The sequence below is a fragment of the Sorex araneus genome, chromosome 1 (assembly GCF_027595985.1).
Source record: "Sorex araneus isolate mSorAra2 chromosome 1, mSorAra2.pri, whole genome shotgun sequence".
NCBI classification, from domain to species: Eukaryota; Metazoa; Chordata; class Mammalia; order Eulipotyphla; family Soricidae; genus Sorex; species Sorex araneus.
In genome coordinates this window covers 39,957,574-39,983,816 of record NC_073302.1, presented here as the reverse complement: position 1 = coordinate 39,983,816, position 26,243 = coordinate 39,957,574, and the positions used below count along the sequence as shown (strand labels likewise).

The 26,243-nt window shown below is 60.4% G+C and overlaps 1 protein-coding gene across 3 annotated transcripts in view; it reads right to left on the bottom strand.

Annotated features, from left to right (window-relative positions):
- CNTFR (ciliary neurotrophic factor receptor) overlaps positions 1-18,044 on the bottom strand; it is a 57,275-nt gene extending 39,231 nt beyond the window's left edge. For 2 of the 3 annotated variants that reach the window (XM_055145737.1, XM_055145723.1), the window contains exons 1-2: positions 17,867-18,044; positions 9,336-9,450 (exon numbers count right to left, since the gene is read on the bottom strand). The gene's annotated coding sequence lies outside the window, so the exon portion shown is untranslated. The remainder of the gene's footprint in view (positions 1-9,335; positions 9,451-17,866) is intronic. The other variant, XM_055145730.1, reaches the window with a different exon arrangement.
- Positions 18,045-26,243: the final 8,199 nt, after the last annotated feature.

Genomic DNA, 26,243 nt, shown 5'->3' with positions numbered 1-26,243 from the left:
CACGCATGCATGTGTGTGCCCACCTCCACACACTCTCATACACTCCACCCTGCGGGGGAGGGGCGGCCTCCTCATCAAAGTCGCCTCCATCAGCCCGATGAGTTACTGTAAGGGCCGGGCCCTGGGCCAACGGGGCTGCTGCCATGGGAGCCAAGATGGGCCCTGCTGCGGGCAAGCGCTGCGGAAAGCCGGCGGGGGAGGGGGCACCAGGCACTGCAGGATTGGGGGCACCTCACAGGAGGGAGAGACCCCGGAGACCACAGAGGCAGGGAGAAAGGGTAAGTCGTGAGCGGAGAAGGCAGAGCTAGGGAGAACGGGAGCAGGGAGGGAGATAGAGAGTTGGGAGGAGGGTCAGGACGGGGGGAGAGACCCAGAGGGCGAGCTCGCAGGGTCTCAGTGCTGCCCCCGATATCTCTCGGCCCCCTACTCCACAGAGGGCCAGAGGAGACACCCCCCCTCAGCATCCAGGATGCCCCAGCAAAGCCCCAGCTCACCGTGTCTCCCCTCTGTCCACTCCTTCCCAGGCTGCGAGCTGCCCAGCTGCGGCGGGAGGCCTCCAGGCTCCCCACCCCTGCCCTCGCTCAGCGCAGCTACCCAGCCCAGGGCAAAGAGAACTTTCCCAGGAATGTTCCGATCCACACCCCACCGTTCAGGGAGGTTCAGGCCCACGGAGCTCCATCCACGGGCCCTCCACGGGGTCAGTCCAGTTTCTGCCCCCCCCCCCGCCCCACCAGGAAGAGGGGACAGGGGACATTGGTAAGAAAAGAGTCCAGTGGTCAGCAACCCAGACAGTCCTGTCTCAGAACACCAGAGTGTCACCACCACAGACACACGCACGGAGGTGATGCAGCCAGAGACAAGTAGTTCTGGGCCGAGGGAGAGAGGCTGGAGTGGGGGCCATGCAGGAGCTCAATCCCGGCACTGCAGGACACCAGGAGTGACCCCTGTGCATAGAGCTGGGAGTCGCCCCAAAGTACCGCCAGGTACCCCCTGGAAAAAAAAAGAGACGGAGAGAAGTTCTAGAGCCCCAATTTTCTTTTTTTTTTGCAAATGTTTTGTTTGGAGGGGGAGCTGTTTGTTTGGGGGCCACACCCAGCTGTGCTCAGGGCTTATTCCTGGCTCTGTGCTCAGGGATCAATCCTGGTGGGACTCAGGGGACCCTGTGAGGTGCTGGGATCAAATCCAAGTCAGGCACATGCAAGACAAGTGCCCCTACTGCTGTACAAGCTCTCTGGTCCCCGCCCCAACTTGCTTTTTTTGAAGGGCTGGGGGCTTGGGCCACACCTGGCATTGCTTAGGATTCACTCCTGGCCAGGATCAGCCGTGGACAAGGCAAGTGCCTCACCTCCTGCACTGTCTCCCCGGCCCTCAGGGGCCCCAGCTCCCGCCACTGTCTCCCTGAGATGCCTGCTGATATGACAGTCATCGTGACAGGGACCTCAACGCTACAGCAAGACTGAGAGTCACGGCTAGGGAGGAGGCAGCTCAGCAGGTGAGCAGGTACCTTGCATGAGTGATGTCCAGGGTCCAATCCCCAGCACCACACACACACACACACACACACACACACACACACACACACACACACACACACACGATAATCTCAGTGACACAGACAATCACTGGGAGTCACCACGTCACAGTAATCCTGGGGCACGGAGCGCCCGCTGGACCATGAATGGGCCGGTGGCCCTAGGTGGTGTCTCTGAAAAACCAAGAACCGGCGAAGGCCCCTGCTCTCCCCAGGGGCCCCGGAGGGGAAGTCGGGCTCAGCCATCTGCCCGGGGCCTCAGCACAGGGCCAGGCCCTAGCTTCAGGCCCACAGCCACCCGGCCTGACACCATATGAAGAAAAGTCTGAGGAGGGGGTCTCAGCCCCTCCCTCCATCCCTGGGGCAGCCGTTGGGAGGCCGCCTGGGAAGAAAGCACAGGCCGAGACAGGACAGTGCAGGGTCTAGCTGCTTGGGGGTGCCCGGGAAGGGAAGCCTGCCCTTAGGAGATGGGGAGGGAAAAGGAGGCAGACCGGGGCAGAGACTGGCCACGGCGTGGCGGCCGGCCGCAGTGGGCAGGGAGGAGCAGCACTGGCTGAGGGGGAGCTTGGGAGAGACAGTCCGGGCGGGAGGGAAGCTCCAGGAGGGGGAGGAGGGGCTGAGGCCAGGAGGCCCCCGGATCCCACCAGGCCCCTAGGCAGCCTGGACAGCGTGGGCGGTGGGGGCGGGGGCAGAGGCCTGAGCGGCCAGAGGCTGGTGGGGGGGGGCGCAGGCTGGGGAGGGAGGCCTGGCCCCTGGCAGCTGGCCCGGCAGGCCCCCCACCAGGGAGGGGGCGGGCTGGGTCAGGGGCCAGCTCCTGGGCTGGGGCTGGCGGTGGGCGCAGGCCCCCACCCCCTCCGTGGCTGCACTCGGGCCTCCAGCTTCTTCTCTCTGAGTCCAGACCTGATCCTTCCCTAGGCCCGAGGTGCCCCCCCCCCTCACATGCACACACCCCGCCCCCTACCCGCAAGCCAGACCTGGGTTCAGGATTCAAGCCTCATCTCCTGCAGGCTGACCGAGGGGTGTCGACCCACTGCAGGAGCCAGCTCCCCGGGCTCCGGGAGAGGACCCCTGCTCCCCTCCCCGAGAAGGGGGTAGGAGAAGCTGCAGTGGGAGGGGGCCGGGAGGGAGGGGGGGTGTTGTGGAGAGCGGTCCCCCAGCTCCAGCGCTGGCTGAGGCTGTGGAAAGGAGGCGGCCCATTGTCAGTGAGTGGGGGGGGGTGGGTATCCGCACCTGCTGTTGTGACCTCCACAGCCGGAGATGGGGGCCTGGGGGGGACAAGATTCCGATGGATTTTGGCAGCAGCCTGGACTCTGAGTGCTCACCGCTCCCCCCCCCCCACCCCGGCCTCTTGCACCGTGGGGACCCTGAGATCAGCGTGTGCGTGCCCTGTTGCACGTGTGTGCGGGCGTGCTAGGGAGGAGGGCCTGGGGCAGCTGGGAGGTGTCCCGGGGCAGGGGGCACCCCACCGGTGGAGCACTTCTCAGGGGCCCCTGCAGGCTGCCCGATGGCCAGGCAGGGTGCAGGGCAAACGTGCAGGTCCCCCCACCCCCACCCTGCCAATGCAGGTCTGGTCTCTCCCTGGAAAGCCCTCTGCTCCCAGGGCCCTAGCACGCCCGTAGGGAGCAGGAAAGGGCAGAGAAGTTCACAGCCTCCCTTTGGGCACAGGGGGGTCCTGGACAACTTCACAGAGCCAAATGCCCCCATCGCCCAGCCTTAGCCAGCGCCCTTTGGCTTTTAGCAGCATCGGAGCAAACCTCTGCCCAGGACAGGCCTGCACACAGGCAGGTTGAGTGTGCGGGAGAGAGGAAGGGGTTGCAGGAAGGACCCCTGTAGCCAGGGAATAGTCACAGAACAGGCTGAGGGGGGCGTCCCTTCGCTGGGGGCGGGGGCTTAGGGGCGTCTACGGAGGATGAAATAGGGCAGGAAGGGGGTGCAGGAGACCGACTGGAGGAAGGACAGCCCAGCTGGCCGGACTTTGGTGGCTCGGACAAAGACCTATTTGCCTCAGAAGCTCTAGCCCCTCCTCTCCCCAACACACACACACACACACACACACACACACACACACACACACACACAGAGCGCTACAAGAAGGCAGACACTCCCTCCGACACACACAGAGGTCGATCCTTGCAAGCTGGTGGGTGTGCACACAGACACACGAGCAGGCATGCACACACACACCAGCACACGCATGCATGTGCACACACACACACACACACACACACACGGTGGGAGGTGGGCCATCGGGGCCATCAGGACATTGGCTATAACAAAAAAACACTGAAGGGGTCTTTCCGAGAGCTTGAGCGGCGTGAGGGGGTCCCAAGCCCAGTCTCATGGCCCAGCCCTGCTTTCTCGCCCGTAACACGCATGCACGGCACATAAGACTGCTGAGGAAGTTTCTGGTCTGCTGGGCAAGAGAAAGCATCTTTCCTCCCCCGTCTCCCTCCTCGCAGCAGGGAAGCCAGAGCAATCTGTTCCTGATGGGTAAACACAGGCATGAGTACTCGCGCACATGCTCACACACACCCCAGCCGCTCAGGGGGCACCCAGTGCCCAGTGAGACAGGGCATACATGAGGGCCCTCACTCCCCTGGGCAGAGGTCCCCAATACCAGCCACCTCCATGGGCGCGCCCACAAACACACACGCACGCACACACACAAACACACACACACAGAGCCAGCCCTGAGGAACAGACGTGCCCAGGCGGCCCCTGGAAGACAGGGGCACCCCGGGGAGTGAGTGGACCATTCTGCCCACATAGCCTGGCTTCCTGTGTGGACACCCACTGCCACAGCCTCCCCGGGGCTGGGGTGCGCGCACACGAGCATGACAGCCAGAGTCTCACAGACACACGGGCTCTCGCGTTTGCTCAGCAGAACAGCCCCGGTCTCACATATGGATACCATCACACACTCGGAACGGCCGATCTTCCGCACAGATACCATCGCACCTCCAGAAACTGGAGCCCCCTGTCACCCTCAGCCCCTTACACACCCCCAGGCCAGACACACTCGGAATCCTCGGCCAGGCTAGGGGGGTGGAGGGGGTGGAGACTGTGCTGGGGGGGCGGGGAATAAAGCTCAGTGTGGCCTTAGGCAGGGCGGAAGAGGGAATGAGGAATTCTGGTGGTTCCTGCAAATCTGAGGAAATAGAGCTAGCAGAGTCTTCCTCAGCCGCCCCGCCCCCCACAAGCTCTAATGCTCACTGCGGTCAGGGAACCAAGAGGTCAGGCCAGAGACAGGGCTAAGGAAGTGCCGGGACAAGAGTCCAGGGTGACCGCGACAGCAGGCATCAGAAAGCCCTGGAGACCAGCCACTCCCCAAGTCCCTCCTGCTCTCTCGGTCCTCCGCAGCTGCCGCTTTCGGCCGAGCGACCTGCTAGGGGACTCCAGGTCTCCCCAAACTTCTCTGCACCCACAGCTGCAGGGCACCGGAGGGTGGGGGCAGGAAAGGAAAGGACAGGGGGCCTCTACCTCAGACCCCTGCCAGAGCCCTGTCATCGCCCGTGTCAGGTCTGAAGCGAGATGGGGACAGACGTCCTGCAGGAGGCGGGCTGGCCAGCTGGCCGACCTGGGCCTCGCCTGACTCAGGAGCCCCAGAGAAGCAGAGTCCCAGAGCATCCATGGACCCGGAGGCACAGCCCTCCCCAGCACACACCCAGAGAGAGAGAGAGAGACAGAGAGAGAGACAGAGAGACAGAGACAGAGGGACAGAGACAGAGAGACAGAAAAAGACAGAGACAAAGAGAGAAAGAGAGAGACAAAGACAAAGAGACAGAGACAGAGATAAACAGAGACAGAGACAGAGAACAAGGGACAGAGACAGAGAACAAGGGACAGAGACAGAGACAGAGGGACAGATACAGAGAGAGACAGAGAGAGAGACAAAGAGATGAAAAGAGACAGAGAGACAAAGACAGAGGGACAGAGACAGAAGGACAGAGACAGAGAGACAGAGAGAGGACAGAAAGACATCGAGAAACAGAGACAAAGACAGAGGGACAGAGACAGAGATACAAAGACAGAGACACAGAGAGACACAGAGAGACAGAGAGAGACAGAGAGTCAAAGAGTGAGAGACAGAGAGGGCCATGTCGCTGTCCAGGCAGAAGAGAGTCCAGGTATGGCCAGCCAAGCCCCACACCCAGCAGCTACCGAGGCTCTTAACACCGCCCCCAACTGCTACTCCAGGTGCCACTTGGGCCCTGAGTCCTCGTCAGAGGAGTGTGACACAGCTCCCAGGACCCCGGGAGCAGGCCCCAGCCTAAGGAAAACAGGCGGGACCGTCCCTGGAGCACTGGGAGAGAGCGGGACCAGCTGAAACCAGGCGGCGGTGACAGGGACGGGGACCAGGCAGAGGGGACTAAGTTGGCTAGGAGGTGGGGACAAACCAGCCAGGCTTCGTGATCACATTCCATGGGGCCGGATGTGTGAAAGAAAGATATCAGGGGCTCATCCCCGGTGCAGCCGGTCACCCCAACTCGCGGGCCTCCCGGCAGCCCCCTTCCCACAGGTGGTGCCCCCTCCCCCAGGCCTGCGGACCCGCCCGGGGGAGCCCCCTCCCCTCCCTTCTCCTCTTTCTCTCTCTTTCTCTCTCTCTCTGCAATGAGGCTGCTGCAGGCAGCGACGGCCCGGCCCCATCCCAGGGACCTCAGGAAGTCCCAGTCCCTCCCACCGGCTGCAGAGGCCGGGGGGCTGGGGGAGAGGAGCGAGGGGAGCAGAGGGGAGCCGCGCCGAGGAGCGGAGAGAGACAGCTTGGCAGGGGAGCGCGCCGAGCAGCCGCGGGGGGCGTGGGGCCGGCGAGGAGCGGGAAGCGCCGGGGCGGGCGGGCGGGCGCTGCGCGGCCCCGGCGGGGTGACAAGCTCCCCGGGCCCCCGCGGCCACTGACCTGGTCCCCCGCGCAGACATCGGGGCCCCCGGGGGTCGGGGCTGGGGGTCCGGCGAGCGGGCGAGGCGGCGGCCGGGAGGAGGGAAGGCAGGAGCGGCGCGCGGAGCGAGCGGGCGAGCCGAGGGAGCGAGTGAGGGACGGCCGCGGGGAGTGAGGTCATCCTTTGAATCTAATTGTCTGAGTCAGGAGGAGATGTGGCACTTGATGCAGGGGGGAGGGACGAGTCGACCCTCCGGGCTGGGGGGGGCGGAGGGGGGCCAAGCTGGCTGGGTCAGGGGGCAACTTGGACGGAGCCCCCGGCCCCACCCCAAGCCCGCCGCCTGCACCCTGCAGGTCTGTCTCTGGGGCTGCCCTGCCCAGGGTGGGGGGGATTGCTCAGAGAGATGAGGGCCAAGCCTGCGGCCGCTCCCTTCTCTCCTAGGAAGTGACCCCACCCAGCCCAGTCCCAGCCACCTTCCTGCATTTCTGCAGGGAAAGAGGGGGGCACTCCCACGCCACACCACCAGGGTGACGGGCACGGGCACAGTCCTCTGAGGTTGAAAGGGGGAGGCCTTCAGCCAGTACCCCCAGCTACGGGGGACAGAAGGGGGTGCAGAGAGAGGAACGGAGTCCCCATCGTCTCATCTCTCTGCCCCGAGTTATTCTAGCACTGACACTGCGCCCCGGCTCACCCGCCTGCCACCTGAGGATGAAGGAGCAAAGCACCCAGCCCCCATCACTGCCCTTGGGGGAGGGGGGCATTCCAGGAGCAGGGAGAGCCACCGAGGGGGTCAGGGCCCAGCCACGGGGCCAGGGCCCAAGGAAGGGAGTGATGGGAGCCGGGTGGGGGTGGGGTGGGGGGGCGACTAGACTGCTAGGCCCTGGGTCTGTCACATGTACACGCCCATCCTGCACACAAGGACATGCACACATGGGTGCACACAGGGGCGGGGGGCACCCTGCAGCCGAGGCTGTGCGCACCCAGGGCCACACACCTCTCCCCTCGCCCCCAGGGGGGAAGGGTGATAAATATTTAAGGGGCTTTTAGCTCAGAAGGGGCTGAAGCTGGGGGAGGGAGGGAGATCCACGATGCCTGATTAATGGGGTTACGGGCTTGGATCAATCCGTCCGCCCGCTGCTGCCTCCTCCTCCCTCCCTCCGCCTAATGCGCTTTATCAGGAGACGCTTTTCTGACTTGGCAGCGTCGGGTGTTTTAAATAGACCCATTTAGAGCAGGGGTTGGGGGGGAGAAAGGAAGGGGGGGGAGGGAGATAGAGATTGAGACAGGCCGGGAGACAGAGACGAATCAGGAGAGAGACGCCCGGAAGAGAGAGCGCGGGAGACACAGGGCCAGAGGCTGGGCCACATGGAGGCTTCAGCGAGGGGCTGGAGGGGTGACGGGAGGCCACGGAGAAACTGGGGGGCCCCGAGGAGCAAAAACAAACAAATCTCTCAATCTCTCTCTCTCTCTCTCTCTCTCTCACACACACCACACACACACACACACACACACACACACACACACACACACACACACACACACACACGAGGAGTCTCTGGTTGCGGGGAGAAGCCAGGAGACTCAGCGAGGGCTGAACACTCCAGCGCCGAGCAGATACCTTTTATTTCCAAAAACAGTTTTTCATCCACTTTGTTAAATTAAAAAGCCGTCTTTAAAGTGGGGCTGGAGGTGCTCTGCAGGGTGTGTGTGCGTGTGTGTAGGGGGGTGGACATCCTGCCAAGTCCTCCCTCCTGGCCTCTTCCTCAGCCCCCACAGAAGCTGCCTGGGCCCGACCCCACAGGGTTGTTCTCCAGCCCCACTGTCTGGGCTCCCCGGGGACAGGGTCAGGGGATCCGAGCTACTGGCCACTAGCGGAACGTCCTTCCTGACCACCCGCCTCTGACCTCAGGGCACCCCCACCCCTCAGCTCAGTGGTTCACCTTCCCAACAAGCCCCAGGGATTGAGGGGGGAGGGGGGCGACCCCCACACCTAGACAGACTCTGTGATGGTGGAAATCCAGCTTCTCTCCACCCCCCACCCCAGCCCTGCGCCCTCGGCCCTCGGGAGCAGGGGGAGAGGGAAGCATCGCTCCGCCATCTGGTGCTTCCCTCCTCTTCAGAACCCCAGTTCCATCCTAAGCCCCTTTGCTGGCCCCCTGGGAAACCCCACCCCACTCCCCACAACACCCCAGTCCCAGTCGTGGAGGGCTGGGTCCCCCCCACTCCGGGCCAGGAAAATGGCCAGTCTGTTTGGGAGTTGAGATGAAAAGCCGGTGGCCTTTGTGGGCCTCTGGCGGGCTTTGGACAATAGGCCCTTCCGTTCCGCTCCAGCGCCTCGATTCCTTGGACGCCCCCACCCCCGGGCTGCCAATCCAGGGGCCTTGCCTGGGTTGAATGAAAGGCAAGGAGAGTCAGGCCCAGCCCCGTGGCTGGCCCCAGAAGATTCTGGACTCTCTACCCTCCCCTGCACACGCGTACATCGATCCTGTCTCTTTCAAAGCCCCTCTCCTCCCCTCACACCGGAGAGATTCTTCTGGGGCTTGGCGGTGAGAGAGAAGCACCAGCACACCCAGGATCCACGCCCCCTAAATGCAGAACCCCCTTTTCCGGCCTGGCTGTGCCATGGCCTGTGTGGCAGAGGGGGTCTCTCCTTCCTCTTCACAGGGTATGAAAGTGCCCCTGGATAGTGCTCCCCAAAAGGGAGCCACACTGCCCCCAGGGGACCACTGGACCGGAGTGGTGGGGTAGGTCCACTCCCCGGAATAAGTTAGCTGTTGGGCAGGATTGCAGGGACAGCTACGCCAAACAATCTCCATAAGCCCAGCTCTATTTTTTGGCGGGCGGGGGAGGGGGCTGCTCCCCGAGGGAGGAGGGGCCTTCCTGCCCCCCGCCCACCCCCGCCACCCCCCCCCACCCCCTCCAGCACCTACCTCTTCACCTCCGGCCGCGCACAGAGCACATCAACGTCCACCGGACTCCTCCGCACCAGACTCTGCCCGCAACTTCCAAAACCAAGGGTGCCAGATGATGAGACAAGGCTGGACTCTAGAAGGGCAAAGGGCACATGTCAGAGGTCTCTGGGGAGCCGTGGGCCTTTGTTCTCTCTCTCTACTTGAGACTCCACAGTGGGAAGAGGGAAACAGAGGCAGGCAGCACGGAAGGATCTGGAAGAGGGAAAGCTGGGACGAGTCCCAGCACCCCCCAGCACCACTTGCTGACCTGAGGTCCTGAACCACCCCGGGGACAAAGGGAGACCCAAAGTCAGTGGCCTGTCCCCCACTCCCCCACCCTCCACCTCTCCCACCCCCGACACAGTTTTTACATACCTACAGGCATTCCCATGTCCCCACCTGAGCAGCCGACAGACACAAGTACCTCTGAATCCCACACATTCTCCCATGCTCGCTCACACAGAGACATATGGCCACCGGCAGGGCAGAACCCTCCCCCCCACCATCCTCTTCCTCTGCCTCATCCACACTATGATTTATTGAGCATCTGTTATGTGTCAGAAGCTATGTCAGGCACTGTGTGTGCATTATCTCATTTAATCCTCATGACTTCGCCATGAGGTAGGTTCTATTCTTATCCCTATGGACTGCTGAAGAAACCGAGATTCAGGAAGGTTAATTAACTGGCCCCAGAGCACAGGGCTGATGAGTTCCAGAAGAGGGATTTGAGTTCGAGTCCAGCTCCAAAGCCCCTCTGCTATACCGACACCCTTCCTTCTCTCCTTCCTTCCTGCTGGTGCCTCTGAGGCAGACAACCTAAGTTCTCAGCCTACATTTTTGTCCTAAGGCATCAGAACCACCTTTGGAGGCACTCCTGTCTCCATTTCACAGATGAGGAAAACCGAGGCTCAGAGAGAAAAAGCATTTTGCCAGCTCAGACAACTGGCCGAAGAAGGTCAGGCGGCAGCCACTATTCTTCAGGCTCTGAGGATCTCACCATCTCTGACATCCCCGGAGATCCTGAGGTCCAATTGCCCATCTCGCCAAAGAAAAACCAAAAGCTAAAACAGGTCTCGGAGAGACGTGCTGAGATGCCTGAACTCTCACCCACTCACCCACCATCCAACTCTACCCAGAGAAGCAGAAATCCCCCACAACCTGCCACACACAACACACACACACACACACACACACACACACACACACACACACACACAGACATGGGAGATGGCCTGAGTCCAAAACACCGTGCAGAACACAGACCGGCTGGAGGCAACAGACAGAGACACCATGACACGGGCCCTGGGAGAGGGGGCCTGGGAAGACAGATGCATGGAGGGCAAGGGGTGGGGCCCAGTTGGAGACTTGTCAGAAGAGACCTCTACACAGGCTCACGGACCAGGGGTGGGACAGGAGGGAGGGCACTTGCCTTGCATGTGGCCAACCCCAGCTTGGTCCTCAGCACCGCCTACGGTCCCCCTGAGCACAGAGCCAGGACTGATCCCGGAGCACCACGGGCTGCGGCCCCAAGGCCAAGAAAACTAACTTAATGAAATACTATCTATCACTGGAGGTAAGAGAAAACAGAAAGAAAGAAAAGGAGGCAATAGAGGGAACAGAGCTGACATGATAAAACACCAGCGTGCACCCAGACACATTCTCCAGCTTGCACAGGAAGCCAGTTGTGAAAGCGAACTCGGCCTGGCTGCGTGTGGTGGTGTGTGGACATGTGCATGTGCGGGGCGGGGGGGGGGGAGCTGCAGGCTGTATCGCCACGCACATTACACCAGCTGCTTCCAGCAATCTCATCTGATTAATAATAAATGCCCTGTAATTACAGCCGCTCCCCCAGTCCTTCTTCCTGTTTTTTGTCAGCTGCCGCCAGGCCAGCCCCCCATGGACCCCAAGGACCCCTCCGCCCTCACCTGCTGCCTTCCAGGAGGAGGAGAGGATGTGGGCTGACCAAGGAGGCCAGAGACCCGATCTGAGGGGGAAATACACCCCTACTGGGACTGACGCCCTCTACCTCCAAACCAAAGGTCATTTCCCTTAGGTCTGACCTGGAACTCCCCTTTACCCTGGATATAACCTGTAGCCCCCAAAATAGCCTAAGTCTGAGATGAACTCTGAAGTCCCCTTACCCATTCTTTCTTTCTTTCTGTCTTCTTGTGGGATTTTTTTTTTGGGGGGGTGGGGGGAGAGGGCACACCCAGCAGTGCTCAGGACTCACTCCTGGTTCTCTGTGCTCATGAGACACTCCTGGCAGGGCCCAGGGGTCTATAGGGGGTGCCACGACCTGACCCCGGTTGGCCACGTACAAGGCAAGAGCGCTACCCGCTGTGCTGTATAGCTCAGGCCCCTTTCTTTCTCTTTCCTTCTTGGAGGGAGTTTTCGTCACACCAGGCAATGCTCAGAGGCTACTCCTGGCTCTGCACTTGGAAGTGACTCCTGGTGATGCTCAGGGAATCACGTGGGGCTGGGGCTGGAACCAGAGCCTCCTGCATGCAGAGCATGTACTCCAGCCCTTGGAGCCGAGGAGGAGCCCTCTCCAACCACAGCTTATTCATTCTTTATCTCTCCCTGGCTAAAAGAAGGCGCCACTCACAGACTCCCCCCTCGCCGGGCACCCCACAGGCTCGAAGAATCAAAGGACGGGATGTGGACCCACCCCCACGCCCCAGCACCCGCCCCCAGCCCATCGCCCCACCTCGAACAGCCCCCGTGTCTGCCCACTGAGTCCCCTCATGCTCTGGACACTTAGGCAGCCCCTCCCCCCATCCTAAGCCCCCTCCCCAGGTCCAGCTCCCTCCAGGCCTCCCACCCTCGCTCTCCAAGGCAGCTCTATCAGAATCAGCTGCGGGTTTGTGCTGATCTGTTTCTAATCGCTGGGGCCTGGTTCACGCTTGCCCCCCCACCCCAATATTGATTCCATTATTTGGAGAGTCATTGACGTCAGGGGCCTGGATGGGTGCCAAAACCGCCTTCTCTCCAGGCCTGGGCTGGGGCCCAGCCCCCCCCATCCCACAATTTCACGGAGGGGCCCCAAAAGGTCAACGCACAGGCCAAGGTCACACACGGTCTACCCTCAGAGGCCAGGCACATCTTACCTTCTCCTAGAAAGAGGGTGACCTGGAGGCCTGGGGGGCCGAAACAAGGTGGGGGCTAGGAAATGGGGGGTGCAGGAACCTCAGTGGGACTCAGATTGCTGGGCGGGGCTGGGGAGAGGGCGCAGTGGCTCAGAAAAGCCTCCTTGGAGAAAATGTGGGTTTCTTTGCCACACACCTACTTGGAGTGGCCTAGAGAGGAACTTGATGTTCACAGTGTGGTGGCTCTGCGTCCCCCGAGCAAGGCTGTCCTGGAAGGAATTCTCTGTGCCCCGAGCCTTGGCCATCGGAGCCTACCTGGCACCCCACCCGTCCGATCCATCTCTGCTCCCTGTGAAACAGAAGCAGCTCTGTGTGCAGGGCCTCTCCCCCACAGGGAGCCTCCGTTTCCCCACATTCCCTCAGTCCCCAGCGGTCTGAGAAAGGGGTATGTGTGTGTGTGTGTGTGTGTGTGTGTGAGTGTGTGTATGCGTGTATATGTGTGTATGTTGTGTGAGTGTGTGTGTGAGTGTATGTGTGAGTGTGTGTGAGTGTATGTGTGAGTGAGTGTGTGTGTGTCAGAGTGTGAGACTATGCGTGTGACTGAATGTGAGAGTATGTGTGTATGTGTGTCACAGTATGTGAGAATATATGTGAGTGTGAGTATATGTGAGAGAGTATGTGTGTATGTGTCAGAGTATGTGAGAGTATGTGTGAATGTGTGTATGTTTGTGAGTATGTGAGTGTGCTGTGACTGTGTGTGTATATGCGAGTGTGAGTGTATGTGTATGTGTGAGTGTACTCATGTATCTGTCTCTCTTTCTCTCCCTCTCTTTGTCTCTCTGTCTCTGTCTGTCTATCTGTCTCTCTTCCTCTCTCTCTCTCTCTCTCTCTCTCTCTCTCTCTCTCTCTCTCTCTCTCTCTCTCTCTCTGTGGTGTCTCTGAGATAGAGCCATGGCTATACTCTTCCACTGGCACTGTCCAGGCTCTCTGGCCAGGCAGGGATTTTTGTTTTTCCTTATGAGTCAAACCCTATGTTCTGAGACGTGACTAACCCATACGGACAGTGGCTGATGCCCACTGCAGTGCCGTGAGCCCAGCGCCAGCCTTGGGGCTCAGCGATGGCGCCTACTACCTTAGCTGAGGTCTGAGAAACCCGGGCCCAGAGAGAACAGGGGACACGTGGCCACAGTGGGAGAATGGGGCCTTCTCACCTTGGGAAAATTCCACAAGTGGGAGAAAACAGACTTGGCCTCAGAGTTGGGGTCTGTACCGTGCCCCATCCCCTCCCAGTCAGACCTCTCCCCTGCTACCACTTCCCTGCTTTGGTCTACCCCATAAACCACTCAGGTCCTCTACGCCAAATAGCAATGAACAGCAGGAGCTATAGACACGGGGGTCTAAATCCCCGGGGGCTGCAGTCTGGGTGAGGGGCAACAGGGGAGCCATCTCAGCAGCGGGGGGCTTCTGGCCAGTCACCAAGCCTGGCAGGGGGCAAGCATCCCAGCTGGGGATGGGAAGACAGTGCAGGTCTTGCCTTGCAATGGACCCTGGGTGAGAGCCCCGCAGCACCAAAAGTGATTCCTGAGCATACAGACCCGGGAGTCAGCCCTGGCGTGGCGAAAAACCAACAAAATAAGCACTGGGAGTGGAGGTGGGGCACGATGACAGCACGGTGCTGCCCAGAGGTCACCACCAGCAGCTCTGGGGAGCTGCCGGGCTTGGCTCCTTCCCCAGGCCTCCTCTGTCCCCACACTCCTCCCTCCACTGGGCCCCCTCCTCCTGACCCCCCTGTTCTGCAGGGACCCCGTGCCCTCTGCAGAGTGAGGGGGGTGATGACCTCAGCGCTCTGGGCCCACTGGCCTCCCAGCCCCTCCCCACAGGAAGCCTGGAGTGCGCCCCATGGAGGGTGTGGTCACCCAGGGAGTTTACACAGCTGAAGTCCCCCCCAGCCCACGGTGGGTCTGGAAGAGGGGTCAGCTCTCTCTTCTCAGCCTCTGTGCTCTCTGGGACCCCCCCCTCCACTAGGCACACATGGTCCCCCCCCAACCCATCTGCATTTCAAAGAAAATCCACTCCATATGTTTCCGATTCATTTACACTTCAACTCGCCATGGGGGGGCAGAGAGCAGGGCGCCTCCACTCCAAGCCCCCCAGCCCCAGAGGGGGGCTGGAGAGCACGTGTCCCCTTCTGGGGCAGAGCAGTTCCACCAGCGCCCAAGGCAGAGCTCTACCCTGACTCTGAGGGGCTCCCCGTGGGGGTGCAGGGGTGAGGAACCTCAAGCAGCCCCTCCGGAGTGGGCCTCCGGAATCAGGGGGAGGGGCTGTCTCCGAGGCAGGTGAGGCAGGTGGAGTTGTGGGGTCGGTTGGTGGCCCCTTCAGCCCTCCCCCCAGACCTCCCCACTCTCTGGGCCAAAATCCTGATCCTCCCAGGAGGCCCTTGGAGAAGGCGGGGCACACCCCGGGGTGGGCGTCAGGGCTGAACAGGCTTCCCAGAGGAAGGGAAGGTGGGCGCACCTCTAGGAGCCCTGCTCCCACCAGGCAGAGGGGAGAAGCGAGCGTGGGTCCAGCACAGGCCCCTCTGTCAGTGGCCTTCCCACCCCACACCTGGGGGAATCCGGAAAGTCTACATACACCTTGGAAAGGTCCAGCCCCTCTGTCAGTCCCAAGGTGGGCTGGGGGTGGGGGTGGGGGCGGTAGGGAGGACATAAGTCTTGTCACCCCACACCTGACCCTCTAGACCACAGACCAAAGTGACTTAGCCTGGGGGGGGGGGACACATATGGACTCTAGACTCCACGCCCATCCATCAAAGCCACCAAACTCCCCAAGGCTTGGCAAGAGATTGCTCTCATGAGAAAGGCCAAGGTCTGACTGGGCCCAGGAAGCGTCAGGGGTGACCCAGCTTGTATACCTTTCCCGCCCCCATCGCCATATACACCAGGACGGGCACCTCTTCCTTGGCCCACGTGTCCTCACAAATGCCATCAGAGCTGCTCGCCATGAGCTCTGAGCATCACAGTCCTACTTGGTCTCAAGGGGAGTCAGGGAGCCAGGGTGCCCCTGGCAGAGCACCCCATCCTCCGTGTAAGCCTACGCCAGTGTGTGTGTGTGTGTGTGTGTGTGTGTGTGTGTATGTGTGTGTGGCCAGGAGCCAACCCATCCCGGTCAGCACAAGCAGAGGAACCCTGCGTGAGGCGGAGGTGCGCCCGCTCTCCGGGAGGGCCTGTCTCAGGACCAGGTGCCTCTGGTAGTCTGAGTGGAAACAGATCCCAGAGTGATCCGGGGATGGAGGGACACTGGCGGGGAGCGCCTTGGTCCTGTTGGGAGACTGTCTGACAACCTGAGTATCCCAGAACCCTAGAACCTTAGTGTGAGGACCCGCTGCGTGTGGACCCTCGGTGACCCCCAGCAGGGCCCCCGTGAGCCTAAGGGTGAATGTGAAGACAGACAAGGTCATGGAGTCCAGGGTCCATGGCAGCCTCAGGCTTCCGCTGTGAGTCTGAGGGTTGTAGCCAAAGAACATTCCTGCGCAGGTGAGAAACTCTGGGGTCCCCGGGGGAGTTCACCCAGTGAGTTCTGAGAGGGGCCGAGAGGTCTCAGCATCAACCTCAGAGCCCAGGGCTAAGGGTTAGCCTTGAAACCTAGCCCCCCGCAGCCACAGGCACCCCAGAACACGAGTGAGTGTGTATTTGCATCCTCTTGTTTGTGTGTGTCCTGTCACGTGTGTAACTCCCAAGGCCCCTCAAAGGAGTCAAATGCCTCAAGTGCAAATCTGAGTACAAATTCCAGGTCCCAAGCAAGGAGTCTTCTTGCTTGAGTGTGAAAATTTTGGTTCTGTTTTTTGGGCCACACCCGACAGTCACTCTCAGCCGTGCTTAGGGGACAAGGTGGTGCCAGGGCTCAAATCCGGGCCTCCCGCGTGCAAAACATGCACTCAGCCCCTCGTGTCCCTGTGACTTGGAAACTCCTAGTCTTTATAGGAGGTGCAGAGTCCCTCAGCCGGGGTGGAAAGGGAGCTCAGCTGGGTCACCAGCCTTCCCCAGGAGCCCCAGGAACCAGCCCAGAACTTTGTGTGAGTTATGACACTGGGGGTACATACAGGCCCTTCCAGCCCACCGTGGCCTGCTTAGTCCCTCAGTCCTAAGATTGTCTGACTCTGCCAGCCCCATCTCCACCCATACAACGGGTCCAGCATCATCTCCAGAGCAAGACACAAAACGCAACCCTAGGCACATCCCACAGATGCACAAACACACCCAACACTTCAGATACCCCAGCACTGTCCCCGTCACAGCTAGGCAGAACATCCCTAGCTAACTCAAGTACTACAGGCGAAACCATCAGTGTTACAGACATACACTTGCAGAGTGGCAGGCAGACCCACACCCAGAATTGCAGACAAGCTGCCACACACACACACACACACACACACACACACACACGCTTCTCAAAGAGGGAGAGAGGAGACTGGAAAGAGAAAGAAAATCCTGAATTTTCAACAAGGCGTGAAATAGTCCTGCCCGCCTGAAGCTACCGGAGGGGGAGGGGGCGGGCGCGAGGGCGAGCGGCTTGGAGGAGGAGAGGCTGGGGAGGAGAGCGAGGCGAGGAGCCGAGTCCCAGAGCTGTCCGTCTGCTGACCTCCCCGCGGCCCAGCCCCCACGCACCCGGAGAGCCACGACTCGGAGCCACACCGCCGCCGGGGGCCCGCTCACAGCCACGCGCGCTGGGCGCACACGGCGGACTCACAAAGAGCCACTTGGGGATAAGGCACGAGCGGACTCACCGGACACAAGAAGGCAGGACTTACAAAGAGACGCTGGAAAAAGCCACTCCAAAGAGCTACACCGCGCGCGCCCTTACACACACACACACACACACACACACACACACACACACACACACACACACACACACACACACCGGATTCACACGGACACGCATACACCGGCTGACGCGCTGCCGTCCGTTCACACCCCTGGGCGCTTTGAAGTCCAGATTTGTGCAAGAGAAGGGAGCCGCCACCAAGGGTGCGGGGGTCACCACGACCCCCCAGCTCCGGAATTTTCCCAGACCCCGAGCGCTCTGCGGAGGTCTGGGGGAGCCCCGGGCGGCCTGGACGATCCGCCCCGGCCACCACCGCGCCAAGCCGATTGTCCGCCCCCACCACCAACCACCACCACCGCCACCACCACCACCACCACCACGCCCAACCCCGGGCGCGCTCGGACGTGGGGGGCCGCTTCTCCAGCGCTCTCGCCCCCGAGTGTGCGGGCAAAGTTTCCGGTGAACTTTCCTCCCCACCCTCGGCCCCGGGCCCACGCGTGTCCCCTTCCCGCTTCCCGCGCGCACGGGGCGCCGCGGGGTTGTCGGGCCGCGGAGGGCTCGAGGGTCCGGCCGCGCGCGCTCTGCCGCGGGGGAACTCACCGCGCCCTCGGGCCGCCGGGGCTCCGCGCTGCGCCCTTCGGCTGTCCGCGGCGGGGAGCGAGCCCCGGAGCGCGGAGCTCCCACCGCTGCCGGATCGCCCCGCCGCCGAGCCCCGCGCCGCGCAGGCTGGAGCCGCCGCCGCCGCCGCCGCCCGCTCTGCACCGGCTCCTCGGCGCTCGGCGGCTTTAACCCCCCCATCCTCCTCCCTCCCTCGCGCGCTCCCTCCCTCCTTCCCTCGCCCATGTGACCGCGGGCGCCCGCTCGGCCGCGCGCGCCCTCGCTCCCCTCCCCCTCCCGCCTTGTCTCCCCGCGCCTCCGCGGCCGCGCGCCACGACCCCCTCCCGGCCACGGCCCCGGCGCGTCCCCGCCCGGGCCGGCTCCCGCGCCTGGCACGCGCGGGCACACTTACCAGGCGCAGGCCGGGAGGGTCCCCCCCACACCCCGACTCCCACCAGCCTGGCGCTGCCACGCGCCCTCCCCACCCCCAACCTCCGCTGGCACACTCGCCGCACTGGCACGCGTGGCCCCCTCGCATTCGCCCTTTCTCGGGAACGCCCTCCAGACGGCTGTGGCCCCCGAGCTTCACGCGCAGCCCAGCCACCGCGGGGCTCAGCCGCGCGCGCACACGCGCACCCACACCCACCCCGCCGATCCCCGCGGGCCGCTGGGCGCGCACCCACCCGGGGGTCGGTCGCTTATTCCTACTCCTCTGTCAGATCTCCGCTGCGCACGCTCCCGGCGCGTTCAGGCCCTGACTGCCCAGCACCGACATCCTGGCACGGCGCCGGTCCACTCTGGGGTCCTTCCTCCCCACATCTCCGCGGGAGGAGCTCGAGCCCCCCAGGCCTCACTTACGACAGAGGTGGCCCGCTGCCCCCAGCCCGCCCCTCTTCCTACAGCTCCCACCAACACCCTCGCTCCGATCACAGACAGACAGACTCCGGTCGCTCGGTCGCTCGGCAGAAAAGGGATTTCATGCTTTCGTGACCGGAACGGACAGGCCCGATAGCCCCAAACCTTGGACTCCCACCCTCTCCTGCCCTCGGCCTCCCTCTCCTCCCCACCCCCTGCACGTGGTCTGGAGCCGAGCTCCACTGATGAAACCCGAGGTGGGCTGCGCCTCCAGAGCGCGGACCAGGAGCAGGGCGCTGGAGGTTCGCCCCTGCTGCCTTTCTTGGGCAGCCTGGACCTCTGGGGACGGGAGAGTGCTCCCTTCCTCACCCCTGGCTCTGGGGACTCACTACCCCATGCGGAGTTAAGTTTACACCATCCCACCAACTTCAGTGGTGCCCACCCAGAGCGCCACAGGAAGGGTGAATTGGAAAGGCAGGGATCATGGGCCACCCCTAACACCACCCCTGGGCTGCTTCGCCTGACCTTTGACTCCGAGTGCCTGCCCATTGCCCCTCAAGGGACAGGCTGGGAGTGCGAGGACCCCGGGGCGAGGAGAAAGGAAAGAAGGAGATTTCTTACTGTTTCCCCACACCCTTCCCCAGTTAGCTGCCCAGGGCACCCGGGCCCTTTCCCAACAAATGCCTGAGGGACTCCCCTTGCAGGCAAAACCTTCCAACATACCCGGGTTTTCACTTTCACTTCCCTGGCAGCAGAAGGTGGGTAGTCCGCTGGGCTGAGGCTCCGCCAGGGCTTGGTAGGGGCTTCAGGACGCACAGCGAAAGCCCGGTGCGCGCGCGCGCGCGGAGTCCAGCCCGCTGCCGCCCAGACACAGTAGTTGCCCCTGCCTCCGCCCCCCACGCCGGCATCCTCAGGCCTGGACCATGGACCAAAAAACCCAGGTGTGGATGCCAGGAAAGGACTGGGGCGGGGAGGCTGCATCTGAAGGGACGGCAGTGGGGATGGGGGTGGCGGTAGGAATTGCCCCGTTCCTGGCGCCGAGCTGAGGCCTGGGCCAGGTTCCCCGGTCCAGAAGCGCCCCTCCCCTCTATAGGGCCGAACCGGAATCGAGGTCGGCTGCTGATTCGCGGGCCGACTTGACCTCCGGGTGCTTCGGTGCCTGGCCCCTACCTAGCCTCTTTGTTGAGACGGGGGTGAAAGCGGGTGGGCCCCAGACTAACGAGCGCCCCTCTCCATCTGAAGACACGGGGCGGGGGGAGGGCGGTCGGAGTGCTGTAGAACTCAGAGCCGCAGTCTGGGGGTCTTGGCACAGAGTCCGCACGGGATGACCGAGGTCAGGGAGCCGGATATGGAGGTGTGTGGAACGATGAACGAGGCGGGACGCACGTCGGACCCCTTCTGGGCGTCGGTCAGTCCGCGGCTTCTGCAGGCGCTGCAAGCCGCGCCCGCTTCCCCGGGGCCGCAGCGACACCTGGCGGGCACTGCTGGACACGCGCGTCCCCGCTGGCGGCAGCTCCCACCCACCGACCCAGCAACGGGTGAAGCCCCTTTTTCTCTCCCAGGCCACCACTGCCATGCCCTGAGCGGATACACGCCCCACATGACCCGGGGTAACAGATCCAATCTGGCTTCAGCTCTTGCCATTTCCAGATAGGGCCTTCTATCTGCTATAGAACTTTTGAGCTTCCTGAGTGGTGGTGGGGTGGGGATGTCTTAACTCTGGAATGGGGTCTAAGCAAGGCTTCTCCAGCTCGGCTTCAAAGCCCCCAAGGATGAGCTCCTGCAGCTGTTCTAGGTGTCTCTATGGCTGAATTGTTTCCCCAACACTGAACCAGACTGACCCTTTAGCCAAACCCTGTTTTCTAACCTCCTCCCAACCCCACCCCGTCTTCTCCATCGGGATATCATGCCCCCAGTTCAGTCCTCAAGTGATGGGGATCCTGGGTTTAAGTACTCTGGAATTGGAGACCTTGTGCATCTCAATTTCAAGTTTGTCCCTGTAGTAGGGTTTGCGTGTGTGTGTGTGTGTGGGGGGGGTTCTTGTTGTTGTTCTTTGTTTTGGGCCACACCCAGCGGTGTTTAAGGCTTACTCCTGGATCTGCACTCAGGGCACCACCATATTCAGTGCCAAGGATTGAACGAAGGTGCCTTAACCCCTGAATGTCTCGCTAGCCCCTGTTCCTGTAGCTTTACACCCAAAGGTAAAACTACTCTGGCTCTGTGGCCAGACTTTTGGCTCCACCCGGCACTTGGCAGGTGACAACTTGACCCATCTCCCACTCCCTGTATCAGGAGCCGACCAAAGACCCTTTCCCCCTGGTGGCTGGTGTGTCTTCCAGGAAGGGGCGCCCCCGCCTGGCTTCCTGAGATCCCTTTGCCAGGGTCCTACAGGCAGGGCGCTTATTTCTAAGCTGCTACATCCGAAAGTTTCACCTGGCAACACCTACCTAGCTGAATGAAGCTCAACACACACACCCCGATTCGACTCACCGTGTGTCATCAAGGCACGTGCGCGCGCGCGCGCACACACACACACACACACACACACACAGTCTCAGCGCCCATCAAGCATCCCGCTTCCCTGGGGCAGCCTAAGGGAGGTAAGGGTTTTCCCCCCCAACACTGGGGGTTTGGAGTGCATCACAACCCAGAAGGACGCTCCCCTCCCCCAAGCCCTCATGGACACGCCACACACCAACCACACACACACACACACACACACACACACACACACACAGAGTCCCGGCACACACACACACACACACACACACACACACACACACACACAAAGTCCTGGCTTCACTGTGTCACCCCGGCACACACGCAGGGTCGCACGTGCTCGCAATCACACCGAGTCCCACGCTGGGGTTTGGCGGGTCGCGGCGGGCTCCGGGAGGCAGTTACGTAAAAGTCCTCACCGCCCCCTCTCGCTCCCCCTCTCCACCCCCCCTGCTTCCTTGCGCAGTGCCAGCGCCCGGGGCGGCTTGGCCGGGGCCCGGGAACAGCTCGGCCTCGGAGGCTCCAGGCGCCGAGAAACCCGATCCCGACACAGCCCCAGGCCGAGCCGGGGAGGGGAGGGCGCAGAGCGTGCGCGCACACACACACCCCCACTCAGGCCCGGCCCCCCGGGACCGCTCCCCCCACCGCCCGCACTCGGCTCCCAGCACCCGCGGGGGACAGCGTTCAGGGACCGTTCACACGCCACCCACCCCCCGTCCTGCGCAACCCCTTCGGGAATCCCTTTCGCTGGAGCCCTTCCTCAGCCCTGACCCTGTTCCCTTCTAGCGCCAGAAAAGAGGGTAACCAGCCCCTAAAGGTAAAAATAAAAGGGGGGGAGAAGAAGACTAAAGTCGCAATGAGGACACCCTGGGGAATTCTGCCTAGAATTGCCCCCCAATTCTTTGGAGAGTCGCTGAGAGTGAAGGAGGTGCTGGGGGCACTCCCATGTGCGGTCTCTGGGGCTGGGAGGATGGTGTGTAGCAGGCAGGGGTTTTGCCTTGCACGTGGTGGACCCAGGTTCCTGCATCCCTATTCCTCATGCGGTCCCCCAAGCCTGGCTAGGTGTGATCCCTGAGTGCAGAGCCTCTGGAGTTAGTCCTGAGCAAGCGGGGTGTAGTCCAAAAGCAAACAACAGAAGGTCCAGCTAGGTGATGCCTGCCCCCTCATCCCATCGTCTCCACCTCTGCCACCGGAAGTTCTAACTGCTGTCTAACCCCAGTTCTTTCTGTTTTACTGAGAAGGAAGTTTGAGGGCAACTTGACACATTGGCGGGAACTTCTCTGCCCCCACCCCGCAAAGGAGGAAGAACCCAGGCTCAGGAAACACCACTAAGTCAGGAGTCTTCTAAGAAGAGAAGAGGAAGCTGGGTGAGAGCCTGTGTGTCCCCCACCACCACACCGCCCCGGTCAGCGTAGCCCCCACTTCACAGCCCAGACTTGATTTTTCACAATAGCTTTTCAGTATCTGCCTGGGCTGCCCAGACCCAGGCAGAAGGGGAATTTCCTCCTATGTTCTCTGTTAATGAACAAAACATTTCATGTTGGAATTCCTCCGCTGCCCCCAGCCCCGCGTCTCCAGGGCCCCCCCAGCCTGACCAGGCAAGGGGGATGGCTCAGAGAGGACTCAGAGAGGAGGGGGCAGCCCCCCAAGGAGAAGCATGATTTATATGGGGGGGCATCTTCTTTCATAAATAATTAGGATGGCTTTTTAAATTTTTTTGGCTAAAATTACCCACTCCGATGGCAGCTGCCCAGAAAGGGCGGCAGGCGGCCGGCCGGAGCTGTCCCGAGGCCCAGGACATGCCCCCCCCACCGCCCCTCCCCCCGGGCAAGGAGCCTTCCCCAAGTTGTTTTCCTGGTCTCTTCCTCTTGGATGTTATGATTATTAATCACATTTTCCATCCACAGGCTCAGTCCAGACCCCCTCCCCCTGGGGTCAGGGCTGGACAGAGGAAGGAGGACCAGGCTCCACAGGATGAGTTGGGGACAAGATAGGCAATGACCCTGATCTGGGCTGCACCCAGAGTCACTGTCAGCAGCCATCACAGATGGCTCCCGCCATACTAGTGAGCCGTGGAACCGTCCTCCTATAAGCAGAGAGCAAGGGAGCGGGGGAACCGGACAAGGTGGCCAGTTTGTGTAACACCCAGCTTCTCCGGAAGGCAAAGCACCATGTGTGGGTCCCTGATGCTACAAACAGGCTCGGAGAGGGGAAGTCACCTGCCCGGAGTCACATAGCATTTAGTGCCAGGGCCCAAACAGGGCTCCTGGAATCTCCACTCCTTAGGTAAACTGCCTCTGAGTATTGAGCCCCTACTGGATGCCAGGCATCATCTAAGTCCTGGCATCCAGCCCTAAACCAAGCAAACAAAAGTCCCTGCCCTCCTAAGGATGAGAAGCAGCTAAAACGCTAATCACTGCTGGAGGGCATTGCGCAAGGTCGGCTAAGCTAGGCAGATATCAGCTTATCTGTGCCGTCCGTGGCACGTGGGATCCGCTCCTAAATATATACTCCCAAGAAATTGTTATGCATCTCTTCACTAAGACCGTTTGCAGCAATTTTACTGATAATGGTCTTAAACTGGAAACAGCCCAAATGGATGGGCAGAGTGTGATATAGTTAAAGCAATGGAAAGGAGCCAACGTGCTAGCTACACATAACAAAAACGGATAAAGCTTACAGACAAATGGGGAGCAGAGAAAAAAGTGAACACAAAAGGTTCACTTATAAATGATTTCATTTATAAAAGACGGGCACAGGAAAAACTCATTTCTAGAGCTAGAAATCAGACTTCAGTTATCTTTGCTGGGAGTGGGGAGTACAATATATAGATGTGTGTGTGTGTGTGTGTGTGCATGTCCAATTTTTACCTGTACTCTTAATGTTTGCACACTTTACTTTTTGTCTAAAAAGAAAACAAAACCTGGGGCTGGAGCAATAGCACAGTGGGTAGGGTGTTTGCCTTGCACGAGGCTGACCCAGGTTCGATTCCCAGCATCCCATATGGTCCCCTGAGCACTGCTCGGAGTAATTCCTGAGTGCAGAGCCAGGAGTAACCCCTGTGCATCACAGGGTGTGACCCAAAAAGAAAAAAAAAACAACTTGAAATGCAAAGTTTAAAAATTCTTGGGGGGTAGGGGCCCGGAGAGAGAGTCCAGGAGCTGTCACCCCCATGATCCCTTGAGTATTACCAGGAGTGACCCTGAGCACTACCAGTTGTGGTCCCCAAATAAAGGAATTAAAATCCCCCCAGGCCAGAGAGGTAGTACAGAGGTGAAGTCACTTGCCTTTCATCGACCACCACAATTCCAATCTTGGCCACCCAGAGGTCACTCCAAAGCACCTGGCCAGCAGAATCTCTGAGCACTCCTGGGCAGGGCCCAAAAAACCTCCTCGGAAGGGGAAGTCCCACACATGAGAGAGATCATTCTGTGTCTGTCTCTCCTCCTCTGGCTAACTTCACTCAGCGTGATACTCTCCAGACAACTGTGGAAAGTTCCAGAGATGGGCGAGGAGGGGGGGAGGGGGGAGGGCCGGGAGGGAAACTGGGGACATTCGTGGAGAGATGTGGACACTGGTGAAGGGACAGGCGTCAGAACATTGTATGCCTGAAACTTATTAATGAATAACTTTGCAACTCTGTAATTCCGGGTGATTTAAAAAAGAAGAAAAGAAAAAATTCCCTGGAGAATCAGGAAGATAAAAGGCTGCTGGGAACTGAAGGTCCTGAGCACCTCAGGAAGTGGCCCTGAAGCATGGAGCCAGGAGCAGGCTCTGAGTGTGACTAGGTATAGGCCAAACCTCCTCCCCAAATTCAAAAACAATTTTAAAAAATAATAATAATAATTCCTTGGAGAGGGTCAGAGAGCTAGTATAGGGGTTAAGGCGCTTGCCTTGAATTTAGCCAAGCTGGGATTAATCCCCGGCACCCCATAGAGTCCCCCGAGCCCTGCTGAGAGTGATCCCTGAGCACAGAGCTTGGAGTTAGCCCTGATCATAGCTGCGTGTGACCTAAAAGCCAAATCAGGGAATGCAGTGATAGCACTGTGGGTAGGGCGTTTGCCTTGCACTCGGCCGACCTGGGTTCGATTCTCAGCATCCCATATGGTCCCCTGAGCACTGCCAGGGGTAATTCCTGAGTGTAGAGCCAGGAGTGACCCCTGTGCATCACCGGGTATGACCGCACTCCCCCCCCAAAAAAAAAAAAAACAAATCAAAAAAAATTTTTTAAAAAGGTCCCCTGGAGAGTCAGGGATGTAGCTCAGAGGCAGAGTGTTCTCTGTGCGTGTGTGAGGCCCTGTGTTTGATTCCCAATGCACCAAAAATCAGTCAAGTCAATAAAGTCTTCTGGGGCTGAGGTGGTGGCAGAGCACTCGAGACCCTAGATTTGACCCCGACCTCCTTAACCATTTTCCTTCCTGGTGGCCCCCTCCCTCAGCCCAAGTACCACAGTGAGCATCCCCCACAACAATTAGTAACAACTAAAAATTAATAGCAATAATAAGTTATTATTAGTCATGGAAGAGAAACACCACACAAATAAGCATGCAGTCAGGCCCTCGGAAGGGGCTGTGCCTGACCCCCAGCCCTCCAGGCAATAGGAAAAAGAAAAAAAAATGGGGGGAGGCTTTTTCTGGCTGGTGCAGGAATTGGTAATTGGTCCTCAGCACCCAAATTCTTGGGGAGCCATGGACTCAGGCTGGGGTGAAGAATTACTCTATGCAGAAAAAGAGAATAAGTCTTAACCTCTCTATAGATGCGTGGGAAGAGGTGGTTAGGGCCACACCTGGCAGTGCTCTGGGCTTACTCTTGGCTTTGTGCTCAGGGGTCACTCCTGGCCATGTTTATAGAACATGTGTGATACCAGGGATCCAACCAATCAGCATCAGCGGAGTGAGGGCAAGGGCTTAAACCCCTGTATGATCTCTCGGGCCCTGAAAAGAAAGGTCGAAATTAAGACAGGAAGGAAGGAAGGAAGGAAGGAAGGAAGGAAGGAAGGAAGGAAGGAAGGAAGGAAGGAAGGAAG